The 20,820-nt window shown below is 43.5% G+C and overlaps 1 protein-coding gene across 1 annotated transcript in view; it reads left to right on the top strand.

Moving 5' to 3' along the window:
• The window catches only part of CFTR (CF transmembrane conductance regulator), a 136,085-nt gene that overhangs the window by 78,808 nt on the left and 36,457 nt on the right, over positions 1–20,820 (top strand). The window lies entirely within an intron of this gene.

Raw genomic sequence — 20,820 nt, 5'->3', positions numbered from 1 at the left:
TAGCACCCTTATTATGATTGTATTAGTCTTAGCACACAAGAAGCAGCATACCAACCTCTCTCTCTTATTTAGAGCACAGATGTCTCAGCCCAGGGTCCTAATAATTGATAAAGATTTATTTTCTTTTTCTTTCTGGTGGCTTTTTTCAATGCTTGCTGCTTGATCAGGTCTGTTATCCTCTTTTGGCCAATTATCAGTCCACTCTGGTCCCTTCTCTTCCTCAAGAGCAGAATATCTCTTGTTAAACTGAATCTCTCCCATAATGTTTCCCTTCCATTCTTAATATATTTTCTCAGTGCACAGTTCCTCCCCTTTTTCTCCCATGTAACTCTCTGATCCATTATCTTTTGTAGCAACTACTGTTCAAGTCCCTATACCTTCTCTTCCAGAAAGGAAGAGTTTGCTCTAGATAAAAATGTAGCCCTTATGTAGGGCAGGACACATTGCATAACTTTCATATGAGATCATGTTGGATTTCTTCATTCTCTTTCCTTGATACATTGCTACTTGATATCCCTCAACTTATGGTGTTCTTTCAGACTCCAGACACTTTTGCCTCTCATCAGAACTTTCTTGGGAATGCCCATGGAATTTACCTGTTTGTTCTTTGCTGCTTAACAGCTTATTAAATATTAGACTGTCCACAGATTAGGTACAGCTGACAACACTATAGGTCTTTCCTCTTTAGGCAATTCATATTCTGAATAATTAGAACAAGAGGGTATAATCAGACAGTAAAGCTCTAGTAAGGACATGGTTAATATCCATTAATACCCTAGCTTGTATATATCCACTGGAATCTATGGTATTACCATTGGCTAGAATTTGAACTGGTGTTGTCATCTGCTTTTCCGCAGTCTCCTTTAATCCTTTGGCAACACTAATATCTAAGCTGGGCCAAATTGAGGGTTTCATAGCAGATTTTTAATATTTCTCATGAGGGTGTTTCCCCAGCCATTCCAATAAAAGATTGTAAGTTCCAGGTCACCTTGCTTGGCTTCAGCTGCTAATGCCCTTAATGGTCTTTACAATTCTCTTTACGCTGTCTCAAGGCTTTATCTGCTTTACCACTTTTTATAACATTTGGTCAACCTAATAGTCTTCTATTGTTTCATTTATTAATATCAGTTAATTAGGTTTCTCTCCTGACTTTGGACATTTCTGTCAATATCTTTTTACTGGATTTTGGCTCTTTTTCTTATCCTACCAGCCACTCCTGTGATATTTTTAACTGAGCTGATTTTTGTTTTTTCCTCCACAAGGAAACAGAAAATTTGTTTTCCACTGACTCATAGACTCATAGACTTTAAGGTCAGAAGGGACCAATATGGTCATCTAGTCTGACCTCCCGCATGATGCAGGCCACAAAAGCTGACCCCCCCACTTTCCCTTAACTCTGCTGTTGAAGTCTCCAGATCGTGATCTAAAGACTTCAAGTTGCAGAGAATCTTCCAGCTTGCGACCCCTGCCCTATGCTGCGGAGGAAGGCGAAAAACCTCCAGGGCCACTGCCAATCTACCCTGGAGGAAAATTCCTTCCCGACCCCAAATATGGCGATCAGCAGAACCCCGAGCATACAGGCAAGATTCTCTAGCCAGACCCTCATTTTACCAGCGATGGCCGTTATTGCCTAATTGATTAAAATCACCTAATCCCATCAAACCATTCCCTCCATAAACTTATCTAGTCTAATCTTGAACCCAGAGATGTCTTTCGCCCCCACTGTTTCCCTCGGAAGGCTGTTCCAAAATTTCACCCCTCTGACGGTTAGAAACCTTCGTCTAATTTCAAGCCTAAATTTCCCCACGGCCAGTTTATATCCATTCGTTCTCGTGTCCACATTAGTACTGAGCTGAAATAATTCCTCTCCCTCCCTGGTATTTATCCCTTTGATATATTTAAAGAGAGCAATCATATCCCCCCTCAGCCTTCTTTTGGTTAGGCTAAACAAACCAAGCTCCTCGAGTCTCCTTTCATAGGAAAGGTTTTCCATTCCTCGGATCATCCTAGTTGCCCTCCTCTGTACCCGTTCCAGTTTGAGTTCATCCTTTTTAAACATAGGAGACCAGAACTGCACACAGTACTCCAAGTGAGGTCTCACCAGCGCCTTGTATAACGGAAGCAGCACCTCCCTGTCCCTACTAGAAATACCTCACCTTATGCATCCCAAGATCGCATTAGCTTTTTTCACAGCCACGTCGCATTGCCGACTCATAGTCATCCTGCGATCAACCAGGACTCCGAGGTCCTTCTCCTCCTCAGTCACTTCTAACCTATGCGTCCCTAGCTTATAACTGAAATTCTTGTTAGTCATCCCTAAATGCATCACCTTACACTTCTCACTATTAAATCTCATCCTATTATTATTACTCCAATTTACAAGGTCATCCAAGTCTCCCTGCAGAATATCCCGATCCTTCTCTGAGTTGGCAATACCTCCCAACTTTGTGTCATCCGCAAACTTTATCAGCTCACTCCTACATTTGGTTCCGAGGTCAGTAATGAATAGATTAAATAAAATCGGACCCAGAACTGAACCTTGAGGAACCCCACTGGTGACCTCCCTCCAATCTGACAGTTCACCTTTCAGTACTACCCGCTGCAGTCTCCCCATTAACCAGTTCCTTATCCACCTCTGGATTTTCCTATCGATCCCCATCTTATCCAATTTAACCAATAATTCCTCATGCGGAACAGTATCAAACGCTTTACTAAAATCGAGGTATATTAGATCCATCGCATTTCCTTTATCTAGAAGGTCTGTTACTTTCTCAAAGAAGGAGATCAGGTTGGTTTGGCACGACCTGCCTTTCGTAAACCCATGTTGTAATTTGTCCCAATTGCCATTCACCTCAAGGTCCTTAACTACTTTCTCCTTCAAAATTTTTTCCAAGACCTTACATACTACAGAAGTTAAACTAACAGGCCTGTAGTTACCCGGGTCACTTTTTTTCCCCTTCTTGAAAATAGGAACCACATTAGCTATTCTCCAGTCCAATGGTACCACCCCCGAGTTTACAGATTCATTAAAAATTGTCGCCAAGGGGCTCGCAATTTCTCGCGCCAGTTCCTTCAATATTCTAGGATGAAGATCATCCGGTCCACCCGATTTAGTCCCGTTTAGCTGGTCAAGTTTGGCTTCCACCTCTGATACTGTAATGTCTATCCCCCCTCCTCTATTCCCCTCTGTCCTACTCCCTCTATTCCTAAACCCTTCATTAGCCTTATTAAAGACCGATGCAAAATATTCATTTAGATATTGTGCCATGCCTAGATTATTCTTAATTTCCACTCCATCCACATTCTTCAGCGGTCCCACTTCCTCTTTCTTTGTTTTCTTCCTATTTATATGGCTATAAAACCTCTTACTATTGGATTTAATTCCCCTCGCGAGGTCCAACTCTACACGGCTTTTGGCCTTTCTCACCGCATCCCTACATGCTCTAAACTCAATAAGGTAGGTTTCCTTGCTGATCCCTCCCTTCTTCCATTCTCTGTACGCTTTCTGTTTTTTCTTAATCGCCCCTTTGAGACGCCCGCTCATCCAGCTAGGTCTAAATCTCCTGCCCACTAACCGTTTTCCCTTTCTCGGGATACAGGCCTCAGACATCTCATGCAACTTCTGCTTGAAATAATCCCAGGCGTCATCTGCCTTTAGATCCCTAAATATGTTAGCCCAATCCACTTCCCTAAGTAGTTGCCTTAATTTATTAAAGTTGGCCTTTTTGAAATTGTAAACCTTAGTTACAGTATTATTTCTGTTAATCCTTCCATTTAGTTTAAACCGAATTAGCTCATGGTCACTCGAGCCAAGGTTGTCCCCTACAACCATTTCTTCAATGAGGTCCTCACTACTCACCAGCACTAAATCTAAAATGGCATCCCCCCTCGTCGGTTCAGTTACTACTTGATGAAGGAATTCATCTGCTAGCACGTCTAAGAACATCTGAGCCCTATTATTGTTACTAGCATTTGTTACCCAATCTATATCTGGGAAGTTAAAGTCCCCCATGATGACACAGTTCTTATCAGTTTTTACTTCCCTAAAAACATTAAGTAGTTCTCTGTCCGCCTCCAGGCTAGATCCCGGCGGTCTATAGCACACCCCAAGCACTATCTCGGGGGAGGCTCTAGTAGTTCTTTTATGCAGTGTAATTATTGCCCATACAGACTCTGTCTTATCCATTCCATCACTTATTATTTCATTACATTTTAGCTCATTATTGACATATAACGCCACTCCCCCACCTTTACCTTTTTTCCGGTCATTCCTAAACAGCACATACCCTTCCATACCTGTACTCCAGTCATGACTACCGTTCCACCACGTTTCGGTTATTCCTATGATATCAGGTTTCATTTCTTGGACCAGGAGCTCCAATTCCTCCATTTTGTTACCTAGGCTTCTTGCATTGGTGTATAAACATCTTACCGTATGGTGTCTATCCTTTCTCCCATTAGTTATGCAATTTGGTACGGACCCCATGCTGTCCATCCACCCCCTCTTTCTTATGTCCAATTCCCTACCCCTACCTATGTCTGTGCTTATCTCCTCACACTCATTTTCAGTGTTGGAATCTGGCGTGGAGATTAACTGAACATCTCCCAACCGTCTCCCCCAAGTTTCTAGTTTAAAGCCCTTTTGATGAGATGAGCCAGCCTCCCTCCCAGAAGTCTATTTCCTTGCCTACTCAGGTGAAGTCCATCCCGCGAGAACAGCTGTCTGTCCCCGAAAGCCTCCCAGTGGCCATACATCCCAAAGCCCTCCTTATAGCACCACTCCCTTAGCCAGCTATTTATCCTCACAATTCTGTCAGCCCTTTGCTGTCCTTCTCTAGGAACAGGCAGAATCCCACTGAAGATAATCTGAGCCTCAACTTCCTTAAGTGTCTTCCCCAGCCTGGCATAATCTCCCTTAATTCTCTCTAGCGAGAACCTAGCCGTGTCGTTCGTTCCTACGTGAAGGATGATCAAGGGGTTCTTACCTGCTCCTTTTAGGATCCTTTTCAACCGCAGGTCCACATCCCTTATCTTAGCGCCCGGCAGACAGCACACCCTTCTGTTTTCAGGGTCTGCTCTGGTCACAGGCCTGTCCAACCTCCTCAGCAAGGAGTCTCCAATCACATAAACCTGCCTTTGCCTGGTGACAGTACTCTGTACAAATCTATCCCCTGTTCCCTGTAGTCGTACCTCCCGTGTCTCTCTATTTTCCCTTATAGTCCCCGTAGTGCCATCCTCTATCCTACTGGGGCCCGGTATTGGTGCTGTCTCCATCAACTCCTGCCCTCTCTCTATCGGACTAGCTGCTCTTCTCTTCTTCCTCTGCCTCCCACCATCAGTCACCACCTGCTGCCTCTCTTCCTCATTATCCAAACACTCAAACCTGTTCCTGAGTTCTATTCCCCCCTCACTAGCCCTCCTTTTCCTTGGCCTGCTCCTCACAGTCACATGCTTCCACTGATCTTGCTCTGCCCCTGACCTTCCCCCCTCACAGACCATAGCCTGTGCCTCCACCTGCACCCCTGAGCATTCCCCTTCTGCCACACCTTGCTTCTGCTCCATTAGCTGCTCGAATCCCCTTCTAAACTCTACCAGAGTATCTACCTGCATCTGGAGCCCTCTAATCTTTTCCTCTAGCAGGTCTATTAGGCGGCATTTCATACAGACATACCTTTGTTCAGGCTCCCCAGCGAGGACCATGTACATACCACAGCTGCCGCATGCAATCATCTGCATATTGTCCCCCGCTGCTTGGCTCATGGCTGCTGTGGTCTCTGCCCACCGCTTCTGGGGAAACAGAGCACACAACGCACCGCGCCCCCTGCCTCCCCTTCCACCTCCCCCTGTAAACTCCCACTTAAACTTCCCTGTTTGCCGGCTCCTGGGTGCCGCTCCTCGCAGCTGTGCCGCTGCTCGGCTGGGAGGCCTCTTTTATAGGCCCCCTAATCAGCCAAGCTCCGCCCCCTAATCAGGGCTCCGGGCTCAGCAGCCCTCCCAGCACACTGCCCCTACAGGCCTCTACACACACAAGCACTACAAAGACAGACGCAAGTACAGGTACCTTCTCCTCCAATGAGACTCACTCCCACTTAAACTCCCCTGTTAGCAGCCCTGTTTGCCGGCTCCTGGGTGCCGCTCCTCGCAGCTGAGTGCTGCCTTTGCAGATAAGGCCTGAGCTAATCCCAGAGGAATGTTTTAATGCTTTACAACCTCCTCCTTCATTTATGTGTATCTTGTAGTAGCAGTGCTTGAACTGGAAAGTGGCAGTTCCTTTTATTAGGAAACAATAATTTGTCATGCATTCACTATTGCATGCCAAGATCACTTTCCTAAGGAAATATTAAAACACCCCCAAGGGAGATACTAATAACCCACTTGCAAAGTGTTATGTTGCTCCACCCTGTACATCAATGAATGATTAAAGTAAGAGATTATAAATCATCTTTCTCACAGATTTCAAGGCCAGAAAGGATCACTGTGATCATCTAGTCTGACTTCCCGGATAACACAGGCCATAGAACTTCCCCAGAATAATTCCTTTTAAACTAGAGCATATCCTTTAAAAATATCCAATTTTGATTGTAAAATTGTCATTGATGGCAAATCCACCACGACTTGGTAAATTGTTCCCATGATTAATCACCCTTGCTATTAAAAATGTATGCCTTATTTTCAGTCTGAATTTCTCTATCTTCAGCTTCTAGTCATTGAATCATGTTATACCTCTCTGTGCTAGAATGAAGAGACCATTATCAAATATTTGTTCCTCATGTAGATATTTTTTTTCTGAAATCAAGTCAGCCGTTAACCTTCTCTTTGTTAAGCTAAATAGACTCCAGCCGCTCAATCTCTCACTATAAGCGTGCCGGCTGCTGCTTCCTGCAGCTCCCATTGGCTGGGAACGGCAAACCACGGTCACTGAGCTGCAGGCAGCTTTGCAAATGTAAACAAACTGTCTGTCGAACCTGCCAGCAGATTACCCTGACAGGGTGCAGGCCGCAGGTTGCCCACCACTGCTCTAGACTCAGGTCTGCCAAGTGTCATGTGTATCACATCAATTGCTTTTGGCAGGCTGCATTGCATCTTCCCACCTCTGAGGGAAAGGGAAAGAACTACCCCACCTCTCCCCTCCTCCCACCACTCCACCCTCCTGAAGTAGGGCAATGTGCACTAAAGTATAAGGCAGGAGACCATGACCAGCTTTTCCACTGATTGCTGTTAATATTTCTGTGCATATCACAACCCTTATTATCCAAGCCCTCATATGCCTTAGCAGAGGGAGGCAACTATAACTCATCTATTTCACAGATTAGGTAACACTGAAGTTGCACAAGGAAGAGCTAGACATAGTACCCAAGACTGGAGATATCTGTATAATGGATTTAGTGGTTTATTGGAAAATTTTGAAAAATGAAAAAAAAAATCCATTTCAGGTTGGACCATAAAGTTATTTGAAATTTTTGGTGAATCAAAACGTTTTAAAAAATTGTTTGGGGTCTAATGAAGTGTTTCATTTCAACAAAATTAAAACATTTCATTTTAATTTGGACCATTTGTAAACATTTTGGATTTATTTGAAATAAAATTCAAGGAAATTTTAAAACTAAAATTAGTTTCATAGAATCATAGATGATTAGGGTTGGAAGAGACCTCAGGAGGTCATCTAGTCCAACCCCCTGCTCAAAGCAGGACCAACCCCAACTAAATCATCCCAGCCAGGGCTTTGTCAAGCCGGGCCTTAAAAACCTCTAAGGATGGAGATTCCACCACCTCCCTAGTGAACCCTTTCCAGTGCTTCACCACCCTCCTAGTGAAATAGTTTTTCCTAATACCCAAGACCTCCCCCACTGCAACTTGAGACCATTGCTCCTTGTTCTGCCACCACAGAGAACAGCCTAGCTCCATCCTCTTTGGAACCCCTCTTCAGGTAGTTGAAGGCTGCTATCAAATCCCCCCTCATTCTTCTCTTCTGCAGACTAAATAACCCCAGTTCCCTCAACCTTGCCTCGAAAGTCATGTGCCCCAGCCCCCAATCATTTTCCTTGCCCTCCGCTGGACTCTCTCCAATTTGTCCACATCCCTTCTGTAGAGGCGAGGGGCCCAAAACTGGATGCAATACTCCACGAGTGCCGAATAGAGGGGAATAATCACGTCCCTTGATCAGCTGGCAATGCTCCTACTAATGCAGCCCAATATGCCATCAGCCAACCCAGAATAACTCAAAATGTCAGAACTAAATATTTTGGTTTCTTCTGATTCTTGCCCTCCCCCAATGAACAGTCTGGTGAAATCAACACAAATTTGCAGAATGTTTTGGTGTTGCCAAATCTGCATATTTTACCAAAAAGAGTTTTGGCTGAAAAATTTCACCCAGCACTATGAAAGGCAGAGCCAGGTTTCATTCAAGAAGATCACACTCTTTCTGAACCAGGAATCCTGAAACAAATCATTGTGTGACACACTGGAAAGCATCTCCTACCTCCCTTTCTGGGCGGATCACATAGAGGATAGCAGATGCCTTTCACCACCAGTTACTCCTGTAACTGAAATGGAAGAGGACTGTGCTGTGTATGTGAGAGGTGTAGGTGTGAGTTCTCATGAAAATCCATGTGGGTAATATATATGTAAACCCTTCTTAAGTTAGTGTGAGGATCCTGCTAATGATTTTTTCTGTTGCAAAATTTTGTATTTAAATTTGGATGTTTTATTATATTTCTGTTAATGGGAATGATTTTTGATTGTCTCCAATCCCATGCCTTGACATCACATCCTACTCTCCTAACTTCATTTGTCTTAAAATCCACTTTACACCTGTTGTCTTTCAAAGAACACTCATCTCTGCTGCCTCCAGCCTTTTGATGTCTGTTTCATTGAATGCAGCTGCTTCCAGACCATAGAGAGTAATACTATTAGTACACTAGTTTGATAAATTTTCACTTTGGTGCCAAACATTATGTTTTTATCAGTCCATAATTTCGTTAATTTCTGTGCAGCACTTGTGGCTAAGGCACATCTCCTTTTAACCTCATCCTTGCTGGAACCATCGGCACTGATTAAGCTTCCTCGATGCACATAAGATTCTGAATTCACTGCTGCATTTCAATGCTTTATGCTACTTTTTCCAAGATGCAACCACTTCGTCTTCTTGGCATTTATTGTAAGTCCAAGTCAACTACACCACTTGTCCAAGGTACTGAAGAGTATCATCATTAATTCAAATGTGTCCACCAGCTGTACAGTGTCATCCGTGTAACCAAAGGAGTTTACCTATACATCATCCAGTGTCACACTCTCCAACCCATCTAATGTTCTTAATGTCCAGTTTAAGAACATGATGAAAAGCAGTGATTCTATGCCCTCTTGTCTTACACCAAACTTTGATTTGAACCAGTTGCTTAGTTTTCCACCAATTTTGACTATATTGCAGGAGTTTTCACACATTGCTTTTATAATTGCAGTTATCTTTGCTGGAACTCCATATGATTTTGCTCCTTTTAATAATGCTTCATTCCAAACCGAATCAAATACTTTCAAGAAGTCACTGAAAACAGCAAGCATCATTAATTTCCTTCTTGCTACTCCTCCCACCACCTTAATCAGCTGTCAGAGCGTAGATATCTGATCAATGCAGCTTTGGCCTGGCCTACAGCCACACTGTGCCTCACCTACAACTCCCTCTGAAATTGGCCTTAATCTATGGACAATTGCTTTTGTCATGTCTCCCCCCCCCCCCGGTACTTGCAATAAGCATATGTCTCTGTAATTAGTCACACCAGCAAGATCTCCTTTCTTCAGGATTGGTACAACTGTTGCCTTTAGCCAGTCATCTGGTACCTCCTCTTACTCCCATGCCTACTTGTATATTTTTTCCTAATGCTTTGATAGCACTTGTTCCACCAGCTTTTAGCAGCTCAGCTGCTTACAATGCAGATTACAATGGTTGGGCATTGCAGAAGACAAGACAGATGCTAAGGAAAATAATACAAACACAACCACAATCCATCTGACCTAGAGGCTGACTACTGACTTGATGGCAGGACAACTTACGCAGGGACATGTCCAGGCTGGGCTTAATGGAGGAACAAACCATGGACAGAAATAAATGATGACACTGAACTGCTCCCCATGTCTGTAATGATGCTCCAGGATGAAAAGAAGGGAGATCTAAGAACTGTGTGGGGCATTTAATTGTAGAGTGTGTTTGAAGAGACAGAGCAGTATGGGGGAGATTTTGAGTATGAGGGAGATCCAGAAAGTAGAAGACCCTGCCTTTTAGATACCAAAAGGCTGGAACTTAATGTATTAATGTATCTTTCTAGAAAAGGAGCCTCATTCTTGAAGGTATTACATTAGCATTTATTAGCACATTGCTTGTGAGCTATTAGACCCTTTATCCTGTAGGTCGCCAGGTTAATCCTTACCGAGCTGGTCTGGATTCAAAAGCTGCTCCCACTTAATGGATTTTGGTGTGTCTGAGTTCCAGTTCACACCTCATAAGCTCACCTAATTGGCAGACTCAGAGCTGCCCCGAGATTCATGGGACACAAAGAAAGAAATAGACCAGTTGTTCTTAGAGCAAGTTTCCCCATCCCGTCCCATAGCAGGGTTGATGCTTGCCCTGCTACTGCTCTGGAGTAAACAGGCAACTTGATTTAACAGGATTGCCAAGTCAATACCTCTCACGAGCATTAACAGCCACATGATATTTTGTTTTGTTGAAAGAACATGTGCTGTACGCTCCCCCATGTTACGTGACATAGAGGGAAACACAGGATGGATGTTAGGGCAAAGTACCCGAGGAGGACCCCAGACAGAAATAGACTTCTAAGAGCTTATGTACTAAGATGCATCCCATCATACCACAGTCCAAGTGCCATCAGGACTCTTTGTGCCACATATGCATCAGGGTGCACAAGTAATAAGTGGGGACACTATAAAAGGGGACAGAATCAGGGAATATCTGTCAAGCTTGACATTTTTCCTTTACAAACCTGTATGAGAAGGAGCACATGTTTAAGTCCAAGTTCAGCATTAACTAGTCTGAAACATTCCATTCCTGCAATTAAAAGCATTACCAGTGGCTCCAGACACACACTGGAAACCTAAGCAACTATACCTTTGGTGCCCACAAGATTTAAGGACAGCACAGGGTTTGAAACCTGAGAAAAGTTATTGTGCCTAGCTACCCACACCCTGACTGAAGAAGTTCAATGGGTTTTTCTGCACGGTATTAAGCTGTTGAACCAATGTTTCATTGTGTTTCCTGGTCACACTCCATATGACCTCAGACAGCATGTTTTCCAGAGGATGATACATTGCAACATCACGACTGAATACCATGCATTTCTGCTTTGGGCTGGGTATCGTCCCTCTTCCTAGCAGGAAAGCATATAGGCATTTTGAGATTAATTCTTTTATCAATTAGTCTTTCCATTTTCTGGGAGTTGACAGTACACAAGTATTATTAATTCTGACATTAAGAAGAGTTTCAGAGAGCCAAGCTAAATTAGAGAGAGAATTAAAGTGTAAATGTTATTAAAATCTCAATAAAAAAATCAATCAGGCAAGACTAAAAATAGCATATTATGCTCTGAACATTTTTTTAGCATTAAGAATTAAATGTACTGTATTTTTCTGAAGCAAAAGTTTGGGAATTCAAAAACAGCAGGCAAATTGCTGACTGAGATTACAGACAAGGAGCCTGCTGCTACACACATTCAGTCACTCATAATGATTGAGGTAAAGCTTCTGGATGAAAAGGAAGGATGATTATTTTTGTAAAATGTTATTGATATTTATACACCAGTGTGTACAGGTTTAAATCATAATACAAGTAACATACACAGCTAAGCCATATTCTGAATATTTTGAAAATATTAAATTGTGTAAAATATCTGCACATATGGTGTAGATGATAAATCTTCCAGTAAGAGTCTCAGACAGAGAGATGAAATTATATGTCTTTAGGCTTTCCAGCAGATTTTCATTAGTATGTGACAGTAGGATGGCTTAGCCACTATCTCCTGGATAGTTATGGGGACTCAGTTCTTATGGGCAAGTTTATAGATTGATTCCCTCACATCACACTTATAGAAAGTGCCAGGGACCTCCTTTTATGGGCATCGTATTGACACCTTTCTCTCAGATTTGCAACTTTTGTCTGTCTCTCTCAGGCTGACACATTAGAAGGAATTATATCTTTTGATATCAATCTAAATTAGTGTAGTTTTGCTTCAGAGAGAAGAGCTATGAATGATCAGTAAATTGAATGTCAAATTCAATTCATTCACTTTTCTCAGTTGTACAAACAACTTTGGTTGACAAATGTAGAGAAAAAGAGACTGCCCAGCATGCATGGGACCTAGAAGATCTAACCCAGGTGCCTTTATTTCCAGCACAAAGTAGATTTCAGAATGTTACCTAGTAGATCTCTTCAGTTTTTTCTTTCAGTAATGAATTTGGAGCACTATATTGATTATAGAGCTAGCTGCAACTCTGTGCCCTTTTCTGGTTCACAGAGTGCATAGCCCCATTTCTGGGGCTTTGACCCCTAACCATGCCTTCACTGCTCTCCGGGTGGAATCCCAGGATTCTCCCACTCTTAGACCAGGCCCTGGGCTTCCACTGTGCTTACCCAGCAGGTCTGATTGGGTTCAGCATCAGCAGTAATACTCTTTGGCAGGTGTGATCAGTGGTAAATTCAGTGACCGAAAACAACCTTCTCAAACCAAGAAGTACAGTTTAATCTTTAGGAACAGAGCATAATATAAGACAAAAAGGACTTTGTAACAAACAATAAAGGCCCACCATATCTATCTTACTGATGGCTTGCCATCCCTTGGAAGTTTAGGATAGCCTAACTGCTTCAGACCTCCCAAACAGGTATTCATGAGTGCTAGTGTGTTCCCCACAAAGAGCTTCCTGACAACCAGCTGGTCTCCAGTCAGAAAGAGTCTTTTTAACTCTTTATTGTCCCTTTGATCTGTTCATTCCCAGCATTGGCAAGGCTTTGTAATGTGGCTGGCACCAAGGAAGTAGGTTCTTCACAGTTAATAGCTCAGGCTTGTCTCTTAACACCCTTGAAGTGTTTACCATAAAGTGTTTTATCTGTAGCTGTTGTACCATCTTCCTGCTTGTTCTGTTTTATTCTGTTCTGTATAGGTTTTTATACCATGCTCATCACTGTAGTATCTGAGCACCTTCCAGTAGAGCACGAAGCAATATGACTACACAGGTCATATGTTCGTTCTGTCATCCACTCCTCAGAGGGAGAAGTGTGTGGGGTGGAGTGGAGAGTCTTGTTTTGGTAGGTTTTTTTTTTTCTTCAAATGTACCTGTTGGTATGAGTTTATGCTACAGAAGGCAAGGTCAAAGAAATGTGGCTTGCACGTGGAGAGGAAAGTGGTGAGGTTTGTGATAGTCCTTAGCTCCTGGGGAATTCCCCAACAACCTATTATTAAACTAAACTAATATATGCATACAGTAAGTATCCCAATAACCCAATGTAGCCATAGACTAATTATCCCAATAATCAGGTCACATACAGTATTTATAAGATATTACAGAGCAGTTTCTTAAATAATTACTGAGCAGCTCCATGCCCTTCACAAGCATATTAGTGCAAACAAAATGTTTGGAACAAAGAGACTAAGATATCGATTTTCAAAGGCATGAATGGAACCTAGATGGCTATCTCCCCTTGGCTTTTAGTGCGAGTTAGACCTCTACATGCCATTTATGCCAAACTCCCTCTCAGTGCCAAATTCTGCTCTTTAGTCATGGAACTTCCACTGACTTCAGCAGGAACCACCATGAGTACCCCATGGGCAGAAATTGGCCTTAGGAGCTATTTAGTGGTTTCTCATTTTTTAAATAAAGACCTCTCTCTCTCTCTCTCTCATTCTCAATCCAGTTATGCTGGAATCCATCTTCAGTAAGGCCCAGATCCACAAAGGACTTAGGCATTGCAATACTTAGCGTTGAAATGACTAATTTCTAGGTGCCCAGAAAATCAGAGGAACAGTAATGTGATCCACAAAGCCTGAGTTAGGTGTCTAGGCTCCCTATACAATGCATGGTGAGAGAAAGGCACTTAAAAACACCACCCACAAAAGTCAGCATGCTAGTCAGCTTGCCTGTGGGAGATACTGACAAGAGGGATGTGTGGTAAGCCCCACCCCTCTCTCAGAGTTAAGTGCCTAAATCCAGAGGCACCTATCTCTGCTAGTGATCCACAGACAGGTACCCCTTTCTAGGAGTCCTCTTTCTCACATGAGTACCCTAACCGCTGGGCTCTGGGATATTCTGATCTGAGTCTCCTTCAATGTCTCCTATTGAAGTTTTTAATTGTAATTGAATAACTATCAATTGGGACAGAAAAACAGTGACTAGAATACTCACCTGAGAAGCAGGAGACCCCTGCTCAAATTCCTGCTTATCAGTCAGAGCAGGGACTTGAAGTGGTGGTGGTCTCCCAGGGAGAGTATCTTAACTACTGGGCTCCTCTCCTAGGCATTTTGTGTAGAGCTAAGCAAACTCTGAGCTCACCTACTGGATCAAGTATCAGAGGGGTAGCCGTGTTAGTCTGAATCTGTAAAAAGCAACAGAGGGTCCTGTGGCACCTTTGAGACTAACAGAAGTATTGGGAGCATAAGCTTTCGTGGGTAAGAACCTCACTTCTTCAGATGCAAGGTGACTTATCTTGTTGTACAATGGTATCTGAGAATGTCTCTTTTTAATTAAGCGGATGGCTTAATACATTTATCACCCTTAAAATTTGTTTCATGATAATGTTGTGGCTGGGAACTCTACAGCGGTGTCCATTGGTGGGGAGAAACCCCCCTTCCCAAGGGTTTTGTACTTGCACAAAGTTCCATAGGCTACAGAGCTGGGGGAAGGAGGAGGAGGACCTGGCCAACCACTTTTAAAAAGTGGTCCCATATTAAAATCAGTCTGGCTGCTGTTGTAGCAGTTTGGAGCATCACTCCAGCTGCATCGTTCCAGTGCCACCCAAATTGGGCCTGGCTGCCCCTCTGTCCAGATGGAGGGCTTGCTGACTCAATGGTGGCTCGACCTGGCATATGGAGAGTCTGTTCCTGTACAGAGGAGCACAGGGGAGTCCACTGAGAACTTGACTCCTGACAGCACCAGCTGAAACACTGTGATCGTAACAAGGCCGGCCCACAACATTTTGGCACCTGAGGCGGGGAGCTCAAATGATGCCCCTATGCCCCCTCGCTTGGGCCAAAACTTTGAAAGGTCTCAATTGTGCCTTCTTCCTGAAGGTCCACAGTCTGGGCCAGCTCATGCGCTATTGAGATGGTTGCAAGGCCGACCAGCCTCTCCTGTGTCATTGTGGAGCGTAGATGTGTTTTTATTAACTTCAGCTTGGAGAAGCTGCGTTGTCCACTGACAACTGTTACAGGAAGTGTTAGAAGTATGCGCAGAGCAACAGAAGCAGTTGGAAAGAGGGTGGTCATCTTATTTGTGCACATATATTCCAGAACAGCCTTTGGAGTTGATCCTGCTGAAATGTATCTTGAAAGGGCTTTCAGTTCATCACCTAAATCACTCGCATCAATATAGCTCATGTAATCATGTGTCAACCCTGTCTCTAGTGCCCTGCATTGCTGGTGTAGGTCTTCTTCAGGTATAGTGAGGAGTTTTGAAATATCATACAACATCCCAAATATACTGCTGTGTTCCTTGAGCTGCATGAAACGTTCTTCAACTGACTGTATTGCACAATCTAGCACCTGGTTAAAGAATTCAACTTTGAATTGTTGTTTGGGGTCTCTTATGGGATTATCCCGTGCCTCGTAATCAAAATGTCTTCTTGTATTCTTGAATGGGTGGGAAAATAGCTTCAGTGTGAAGTTCCTCTGCCAACTTCTGTGCACTCTTCAGAACGTTTTGAAATCCCTCATCTGACTGGTAAGACTGTAGGTATGACTTTGCTTTGTCCAGTTGTTCCATTGCTCCAAATATAGGTCAACACCAAGGTCAACACCTTGGAGTCTCTTGCTTACAGCATTTATTTCAAACAGTATTTCATGCCACAACACTAAGCCACACAGAAATTTGCAGGTATGTATGTTTCTGGTGATTCCATTTCCCTCTTCCACTGTTCTCCCACGAACAGTTCCTGTCATAGCATTATCCTCCATAATGGCAACTATGGCATCATCTATCTTCCCAATTTGATGTTTGATAGGCTTTATCGCCTCCACTCAACTTTCCCATCGTGTGGCACTCAGTGGTTTGAGTGTCAGAGAGGATGTTCCCAGATGTTGCTTCAAAATTTGCCATCGATGAGTTGATGCAGAGAAAAATACATAGATGCTTTGAATTACATTAAAAAATTCAGCAGCCTCATTAGAAGCTGATGCTGCATCACTGACCACCAAGTTCAATGAATGAGAACTGCATGGGACCAGGGCCGGCTCCAGGCACCAGCTAAGGAAGCAGATGCTTGGGGCGGCCAATACAAAGGGGTGGCACTCTGTCCGCTATTGGGGCGGCCCGTCCGGGTCTTCGGCGGGAATTCCCTCAGTCCCTCTCTTCCTCTTTGAGCTGCCGCCGAAGTGCCGCTGAAGAGGAAGAGAGGGAGTGAAGGACCCGCCGCCAAACTTCCACCGAAGAATGGAACGGCGCGATTGAGCTGCTGCCGATCGGCTTTTTGTTTGTTTGTTTGTTTGTGCCGCTTGGGGCGGCAGAAACCCTGGAGCCGGCCCTGCATGGGCCAAAAAAAGCTCGAGGGTTTAACTCTCGGATCCATGTCTGCACTCCTCTGTTCTTTCCTCTCAGGTGGGCACCATTATCGTAGCCCTGACCTCTCATGTCAGCTATTGCAATTCCCGTATCTTTCAGCTTTTTAAGAAGCACATTTGTCATACCACCTCCTGTAGTGTCATCAATGTCAATAAATTCTAGAAAATGCTCTCTGACAGTCACCATTGCAGGGACATTTTCATTAGGTTCTGTTGTTGTTACAAAACGCACCATTAAAGTCATTTGTTCCGTATGGCTGATGTCAGGTGTGCAGTCCAGAATAACAGAGTAATATCTTGCTGACTTCAGATCTGCCACAATCTTCTGTTTGACTTTTATTGCCAGTAACTGTATGATCTAATTTTGAATTGTTTTTCCAAGGTAGTGGTTTGTGTACATATCTTGGGTGGTGACTCTTCTTAGATGCTCCTGGAGTACAGCATCAAACTCAGCCATCAGCTCCCCAATTTTAAGGAAGTTTCCATTGTTTGGCACATACAGCTGATCTGAAGTGCCACACGGTGCTAGGTTTTGGGTAGCAAGCATTCTCACAATGGCAACGAGCCTTTTCAGAATATTTTGCCAGTAAAGAGGCTCTGATGCTATCTTCTCTTGATGCTGATCATCTATGGTGGCCTTTAACCTTAGTCTCATTTCAAGCTCTTTCCACCTATGGAATGCTCTCTGGTGATTTGCTGCCTTCTCATGGCATGCCAGATTTCTAGCCAGATTTTTCCAGTCCTTTGTTCCTGTAGAACCCAATGTGGCTGGAACATTAGACTGGAAGAGTTTGCAACAAAAACAGTGTGTAGCATTCTGGGTTTTTGAGTACATAAGCCATGGCCTCTCCACTTTGTCACCATTGGGGATTTCACGCCAGTAATGTGTTGGATGGAAACTTCTATTTTCATTGTCTTTGGGGAACATGAAGTATTTCACTTGCTGTGGCCCATGCAGTACAAGGAAGTCCCTCAGGCTACTGCTCAAGTGGGTCCACGGTCCTGGATCATCTAGACTTAAGGAACTAAACTCAGCAGCAGCTGTTTCTTGCGCCTCCACCACACTCTTCTCAGATCTACACTTTTCTTCAGGAATGTGCCTGGTTACATCCATTTGAGATGGAGATATGGATGCTGCAGTAGCTGCCAGGTCACCTGCACTCTGACTAACTGGAAGATCAGGCATCCCCTCACCACTCACAGCCTCACTGGGACCGGAAGTCTCACCGTGAACATTTGTGTTTATGTATCTCAGGAGAGCTCCTTCCTGCTTAGATAGAAAAGCTTCCTTTGCTTTCTTTCTTTTTCAGAATGCTGCCCCAGAGGGGCGTTTTCTTCTTTCACTCATGACTGCTGTTCTGTGCCAGCTATAGTGGCTCTCAACACTCAACTGAAGGGGACAAATAAGCAGGCTGATAGCAGGGCCTGAGTGAGGGAAAATATCAGCATCTTAAGGGCCTAACTGGCTCCTACTAGTTCAGTTAACTGCCTGTTCTCCTAAAGTGGGTTCAGGGAAGCAGCAGGAAACTGGAAGCTCCTTGAGAAGCTGGTGTTAATCAGTCCAGGCTCCTGGGGGTGCTAGGGAGGTACATAAGAGGCTCCTCCTCCTCTCTCTCCCTGCAGCTCCTGCTGCTTTCTGTTATTCCCTCTCACCTTTTCTCCTGCCTGCCTGTTATGTCTCTTGTGCCCTCCTTCCTCCAGCACAGCACTCCACCATCTCTGTGCATCTAGAGCAGAGAGAATACATATGAACCAGCAGCAGACACAGTTTTCTACACTCTGGGTCCTAGTGGTGCCCCCCCACAGTCTGGCACCTGAGGCGGCCACGTCAGTTCGCCTCATGGTAAGGCCAACCCTGGTTGGTAAGAGAGAGGGGAGTCTCCCTGGCTGAGGGAGACTCAGGGTACCTCTGGGAAAAACAGGGGGTGGGGACAAGAATTTGCCCCCCTTCCAGAATTATCAGAGTTGGTGCATTTGGCATGACAGGAGGGATTGGATTTGTGAGAAGATACAAAGAATTTTGGTAAAGAATCAAATTCTTCCTATTCTCCCTTTCATGTCACCATGAGAACGGTGGTGTTTAAACTAGGATCCAGACCTCAATTTTTCAAGAGCTCTTTATGCTAAATCCGTAGGCTTCCAAACACCTGGTCCTAACAGAAAACACTGTTAATTCAGCAGTGCTTCACTCATTGTATGGGGTGTTCCCTGATGTGAAGCTCTTTGGCCTGTGGAGTAACAAGCTGCATTGACTTCATCCTCAAAGCTTGTAAATTCCTCCAACTGGAACTCTACAGTTGTCTGCAGCTTATATACTCTGCTTCAGGTGCCTTTAACAAAGGCATAATACATTTTAAAAATGTGCCGTATCTTAACATGCAAAAGTAAAATGCCAACTTTAAACACACATAACATTAAAGCTACTGAACAAACTTCCTTTAAACTTGGCTTGTATTTTGAACCTCAATGAGATATAAACAAGATAGCCAAGACTGATTTTTCTAGCTTCAGTTTCTCATTTAATCAAAGCACAGAATTTCAGCTCCCAGTCTACAGGGAAAGTATTATTGTCAGGCAATACACACTGTACCTCAGACATGAGTCAACATATTTGATTTTAACCTTAAAAAAAGAGATACACCTTAGAGCTGAGGTCAGCTGGATTATTTCAGTCTCAAAGTGAAAAAGCAAGTGAAAAAAAGATTACAATAGAAGCTGGAATTCTAACCTTAATACATCAGGCACTAGCAGCATCTGCTATAACATAATGTGTTATGTTTAAGTAAATATTTGGATAACAACTGAAGTATTTAAAGGACATTTAAAGGAAAACTGCAGTGGAGTAAGAACATAAGGTTCTCTAGATCAGTGTAATGAATCTAGTTCCAACATCCTTCATCAGGCTGTAGCACTTTTACTGCCATACACCTAATCAAACAGTAGTGTCAAGAGCATAGGAAGGGCTCTTCCTGAAGACAAGGTCAGACTGGAGGAAGTTAATGATGGTTCTCTCCCAATTTCTGCCCACATGCATCACCAAAATGAAATGCCACTCATGGTTTGTGCAAATCTTTTAAATATGATCATCCCTCTCCTTCTTGCATGCTTTGACCAGCAGTGAAATAAATCACAGGAGTGACATGTAAATTGTTGTCAGTAGCTTTCAGTGTTCACATCCTCTTAAACACATTTCTGTCAGAGTAATTGTTTCAAGCAGCTTGCAGAGTTAGGTAAATACCTCTTCATCAGTTAACTTTTTGAAGGTTCTCTTTGCAACCATAAGGACTGAAGATTTATTTATTTTTAAATTTAATGTTGTATTGTGACGCAGGAAGGGAGTGCTAGCTCAACAAGCCACTGACAGCCAGCATAATTCAGCCTTGTCTAAGCTCCCTGAACCATGAGATTTGCCCCCGTCTATAGGGAAGCATAGTATGTACAGATACAGGCATAAAATTAAGTGCCATAAAACTTACCGCCCAATTTGTACAATGTATAGTTGTACAAAGGTATGGACAGTTTCTCAAGTACATATAAATGCTCAAAGATTTTTAATAAATGTGAATGTCTAATGAACTTTCTGTCGTACCTGATGTTAGAGTTGTGGAGCTTTAAAATTCCCCACATTCTGTAGGAAAAGGTGTCTCATTGTTAGGTGATCCAGCATTAGTCAAGCGAAGTCACTCGTCAGGTCAAGAGCCCCCTGCAGGAGCGGCAGGAGTTTAAGACTCCGAAACTGTGTCAGTAATTATACTCTGTTCTTACATGTAGATTCTCATCCAGGATTCTCAGAATCTTTAGAAAAGGTACAAAGTATTACTTTACCCAAGTTACAGTTGAGGAAACTGAAGCATGGACATGTCATGAGATTTGCCCAGTGCCACAAGCACAATCAGGAGCAGAACCAGGGCTCTCCACAAAAAGTCCCCTTGCTTTAAACATTAATTCACGTTATATCCTACCACAAAAAACCCAAGCTTTATTATGGGAATTACTGTTCGGCTGAGGTATTCAGAACAACCTCAGTGCTGTTTTTTTGTTGCTATTGTTC

Source organism: Terrapene carolina, unplaced genomic scaffold, assembly GCF_002925995.2.
Source record: "Terrapene carolina triunguis isolate 2854851 unplaced genomic scaffold, T_m_triunguis-2.0 Scaffold68, whole genome shotgun sequence".
Taxonomy (NCBI): Eukaryota; Metazoa; Chordata; order Testudines; family Emydidae; genus Terrapene; species Terrapene triunguis.
Note: the sequence above shows the minus strand (reverse complement) of the source record. Positions and strands in the feature narration are given on the sequence as shown.